Here is a 5,878-nt window from a genome sequence, read left to right as displayed (position 1 = left end):
AGATGTAATTTTTTCTTGATATCGATTCAATATGAGAGGTAAAGTATCCTGACTGGCTAGCTAACGTAGTAGTAGTTCCAAAGAAAAAGAATAAATTCCGCATGTGCGTAGACTATAAGGATGTCGATAGAATGGTTGTGTTTGATGAGATAAGGTCATTGGACCTAGAATGGGTACTATCAGACTTGATTATGGTATGTATGGAGGAATAATATCAGAAATCAGTTTAGGATTTGACCTTGGTTCTTGTCGGACAAGAGGGGGATCCATGACTTGTTGATATGATAAGTGGTTATGAGTTTTAACGTGTTTCTTTCATCATCGGCAGTAACCGAAGGTTTTAGGACGAGAGTTTATATTGAGCAATTACTATGATCGGAAGTTATTGCTATGAGTATGTGAAATGTGTGGTATATCATGCGATTTTATCTTGGGCCATGGTTATGGCTTGATATAGCTTGTTCAGATTTATACAGTGTGTAAGTACGAGATTCGGTCTTGTAAAGATTGCAGATATTGGAAATTGGGTTCTAAGGCTTATGAACTAAGGTTGAATTAAGGATCTTCAGTTATTTTGTGTTGTTAGGCTATTATGAATAGGGGTGGCATAGGATCACCCTCGGGTACATACATGGTAAGATACACGGCGATTCGATGGCTTTGGAACGACTCTTGGCATGTTCGAGGTTGAACATATGTTTAAGTGTGGGAGGATGCAATGACCCGACCAGTCGTTTTGAGCATTTGTACTTCGCTCGGTGGATTGAGGGCATGAGTAGCTCCGTATGATGTAGTATGACTTGTGTGTATCGTCGGTTTCGATTTTCGAGTAATTCCAAATTAGTTTGGAAGAATGATTCTCAACTAGGAAGCTTTAAGTTGAAGAGTTGACCAAGTTTGAGTTTTGAGTATTTGACTTCAGATCGGAGTTTTTATGGTTCCATTAAGTCTGGATGGTGATTTTGGACTTAGGCATATGCCCAAATTTGCATTTGGATATTTCTAGAAGGTTTCAGCACTCATTGGTGAAAGTTGGAAATTTGAAGGTTTGGAATGTTCATAAGTTTGACCGAGAGTTGACTTCGATGTTATCAGATTCGGATTGTTGTTTTGGGAGTTGGAATAGGTTCGATATGTCATTTGGAACTTGTATGCAAAATTTAGGTTCATTCTAGATTGGTTAGGCTTGAATCGGACGCTTGGTTCGAAGTAAAGGTGTCAAACGGGTCAGGTTGGCCCGGTTCCAGGTTGGTAGTAAGCGGGCCGGGCAGGGCTGGGTTGGGATAGGAATCGGCTTGTGCCGGGTTTGATACAGGTTAACCAGACCGGTACCACCTGGTAATGTCATGTCATTTTTAATCGGTTAATCGGACCGGCCCATACGGTTCGACGACTAAGTTAATTTTTTTAATTTCTTTTACTTTATAATGTTGACCGTTGGCAATAGTCAGCTGCCATTTTGACCGTTGCCCAATGGTTAATTTGTAAGAATATCCCTTTTTGGGCTTTCAAAATAACACTTTTATTATTTACTAATTAGCCCTTTGAAAAACTATAAATAGACCCCCCTCCCCCCCCTCTTCTTTATTTATTCACCCATCTCTCAATTCTCAAACCCAAATTCTCAATTCAAGTTAAATCATGTCATGTACTTCTAGAGTGCTTATACGTTTGGGAACGCTTTGTGGTGATAGGAGAAAATAAAGAAGTTCGCAAAGTAGAGTGCAAGAACTATGATCGAGTCTTAAATGTTCGTTGAAAGTGGGAGGCCACGGGCTGTTTAAGGAGGCATATGAAGAGTTATCTTGAGCGTCCTCCAGAAAATCTTATTCAAGATTGTAAGTTGATTTGGGACAATTTGTGTTATTTTAAAATTATTAGACTTATTTAAGCTTAATGTTTAGTTTGTTAGACAGGTTAATTTGAAGTATTATTATGCAATGAAAATATGAAATGAAAGCCTTTGAAGTTTATTCAAACATTCTTTTTATACGTTAGTTTTTAGTGTTTTATATTTTTACTTTATCTTAACATATTGTTATTCAAAATACATCAAAAAAAATTGAGAGAAATTAAATAAATAGCCAGATAAATCTAAGCGAAAATATTGTTCAAAACTCGGAAAATACGCCAGTATATTATACTGGAGTTCCAGCATAAGTATACTAGAACTCCAGCATAATATACTGGAGTTCCAACAAGTATAATTGTCCAGTATAATATACTGGAGTTTGAAGCACCGGTGCTCCAGTCTCCAGTATATTATACTGGAGTCAGCAAAGTATACCGGTCCTGCATAATATATTGGAGTTCATACACAAGTGCACCGAACTCCAGTATATTATGTTGGACCGGTCTCTATTGCAGCAAAATAGTGGCTATTTTTCATTGACTTCGTAAACGCTGGCTATTTTTGAATGACCAGTCCGAAAATTGGCTATACCATGCTATTTTTACAAATAATTTAAATAAAATGCCCGGCCCGGCCGATTAGGACCAGAACTATTCCAATTAAATTTAGCACAGGGGAAGCCCGGAACCAGTAAATCCGGTAAAAAATCAGGGGTCAAATTCGTTTTAACTTTAAACGTGGGTCTATCTGGTTCGGGTCGGGTTAAAGGAGGTTGGGTCGGGTTTATAATATGTGGGATTATTTTCCAAATGTGGCAGCTGATGTGGATTTCTGTTAGCTAATAAGGATATAAGTAGTTATACTAAGACGACAAAGACAAAATTGATACTGTTATGAAATAAAAGCAATTTAGTAAAACATGAACAAGAAATAAAGATAGAGAGAAAGGAAGAGATTTTCTTCTTCAATTGTGTGTATTTTCTTATCTATTACAAAGCCTTTATATAGGCATGAAAAGTGAAGAAAATATGTCATTGAACATAGAAAATATGTCATTGAATATGTCATTAACCATTTGAGAGAAAGATCATGGAGGAAGAGTAGACATCCACCATATTTTGATTTTTATCATAACACTCCCCCTTGGATGTCCATAAATAATGTGCCTCGTTAAAACCTTATTAGGAAAAAACCCTATGGGAAAAAATCCTAATGAAGGAAAAAGAGTACACATATTTAGAAATATGCCTTTTGGTTGCCTCGTTAAAAACCTTGCAAGGAAAACCCAATGGGACAAAACCTTGTAAGGGAAAAAGAGTACAACGCGTATTAACTCCCCCTGATGAGATCATCAGTTCACATCGTTGAGCCTTCGTATCCCAATCTTGTACACTAGTTTCTTGAAGGTTGACGCCGGTAGATATTTGGTGAACAAATCAGCCATATTATCACTTGAACAGATCTGTTGCACATTAATATCACCATTCTTTTGAAGATCATGTGTGAACAATAATTTAGGTGAAATGTGCTTTGTCCTAACTCCTTTATGAATCCTCCCTTTAATTGGGCTATGCATGTTGTATTTTCTTCATACAAAACTGTGGGTAGTTTATCACACTTCAAACCACATTTGTCTCGAATAAGATGTATAGTAGACCTCAACCATACACATTCTCGACTTGCTTCATGAATAGCAATTATCTCAGCATGATTAGAAGAAGTACCCACAATTGATTGCTTAGTCGATCGCCAAGATATGACAGTGCCACACATGTAAACACAAAACATGTTTGAGATCAAGCCTTGTGTTTGTCAGATAAATACTCCACATCGACATAACCAACAAGATCGGTATTGCAATCATTGCCATAAAATAAGCCCACATCGGTAATCCCCCTTAGATAACGCAATATGTGCTTGATTTTATTCCAATTTCTCCTTGAACGGAGCTATATCTTGCTAAGACATTAACTGAAAAAGTTATGTCATGCCTTGTAGTGTTAGCAAGATATATTAGCGCACCAATTGCATTAAGATATGGTACTTTAGGACCAAGAAGCTCTTCATTATTTTCATGAGGTCGGAGTGGATCTTTATTTATATAGAGTAATCTCACAACCATCGGGGTACTTAATGGATGTGCTTTATCCACATAGAAGCTCTTTAAAATCTTTTTAGTGTATGCTGATTGAAGGACAAAAATTCTATCTTTCATATATTCAATTTGTAGACCAAGACAAAATTTTGTCTTTCCAAGATCTTTCATTTCAAATTCTTTATTTAAACAGTCTACTGCTTTAGGAAGCTCCCCGGGAGTTCTAATGATATTTGAATCATCAACTTACATGGCGATTATAACAAATTCAAATCTATATCCTTTTATAAGGACACAAGGACAAATTGAATTATTCTTATAGCCTTCTTTCAACAAGTACTCTCTCGGGCGATTATACCACGCCCTGATTGTTTCAATCCGTATAAGGATTTTGAAGCTTTATTTAATAAATTTCTTGGAAACCTTAATATGCTCCAAGACAATTTAAATCTTTCAATGATATCCACTATACGCATATCAAGTTTTTCATATATTGCCAGATTAAAACCTGAAGTGACTATATCCACTATAAGAGAACATGTCTCCATATATTCAATGTGAGGATATTTACTAATTTTCTTGTGCCACAAGTCGTCTTTATGTCTATTGACTTAAACCTTTCGCACAATAACACATTTATACCTCAATTGATTTTATACTTTCAGGTGTTGGACTATCCGTCCAACTTCACATTTTTCAAGTGAAGTCAATTTCATTGCGTATTTTTTATTTGGCCAATCTTTTATCCGTCCAAATTTCATGACAGATTTGATCTCAAGATCCTCGTCAATATTAATCATATTGAGCGCTACATTATATTAACAATATTGTCGATAATCATTTTATGTCGGTTCCATTATTACCCAATAACGACATAACTTATTGAGATCTCTTTATTTCATTATTTTCAGGTACCTGAGCCTCTCCCATGAAGTCTTATGAAGTGTTATGTCGTGATGCTCTTCTAGGGCACTTGCCTCCTTATTATGACCATTTTGAATATTTGCCCCTCTCCTTCTTCAAGGAGTTTTATCTTTGGAACCGATTGGTCTGTACTTCATGCGTGTCATAGACTCTGTTCCTCATGGACTTTATTCTATTTGGAGCATTAGCAGCTGAAATATGACATTTAGCTTTGAGTCAGCAAATGCGTCTGGCAATAATTTGTAAATGAATTATCACTTGAACTTCAAGTTTATATTTTTTTGTGCGAGGATCTATATGTATTCATAATAATTCATTTCACGTATCACTTTCTCAGCTGCCCATTTTCTCCCCCTAATGTTGGAATCACCAACACATTTTCCAACCATCTTTGGGAACTCATCTTTGTGCATTTTGGTGGCATAATTAAATCATATAGCACATCCATATTTCTATATAGAAATTATTTGGTTCCTGACCCTGAACCGATTGTGATAGGGAGAAATTTTTATAACTTGGCTAGATGCGTACAAGTGCTGCTGCATATGAAATAATAAATCTCATACCAAATTTCATTTTTGGGAGTTTTGTTCTCATAACCAATGATTTAGCTATAATTGGAGGCATACAATTTCTGCTAAACCAACTTGGATTTAAACCAGTATTATTAAGATAAATCATCATAATTTATATTCTGGAATTGTGCTCTAATAATTTGAGCAAGCAATCTTGCAAAAACCAAACTGCAAGTTGATAATAAATGCACATGTGACCATAAAATAGATGCATCTATTAAAATCATATAATAGTAAACGGTCCACATGGCAGGTGACTGGGCCCATATATATATCACCTTTTATTCCTTCCAGAAATCAAAGGATTCAATCCCAACCTTTAACTGGTATATCATGAGAATAAGCAGCACAAGAGAATTCTTGAAGAATCTTCTATTCTTCAATATATGTCAATGTAATTCTTAATTAATTTTTCGCATCATAATTGAACCG

The sequence above is a fragment of the Nicotiana tabacum genome, chromosome 3, assembly GCF_000715075.1.
Source record: "Nicotiana tabacum cultivar K326 chromosome 3, ASM71507v2, whole genome shotgun sequence".
Classification (NCBI taxonomy): Eukaryota; Viridiplantae; Streptophyta; class Magnoliopsida; order Solanales; family Solanaceae; genus Nicotiana; species Nicotiana tabacum.
Note: the sequence above shows the minus strand (reverse complement) of the source record.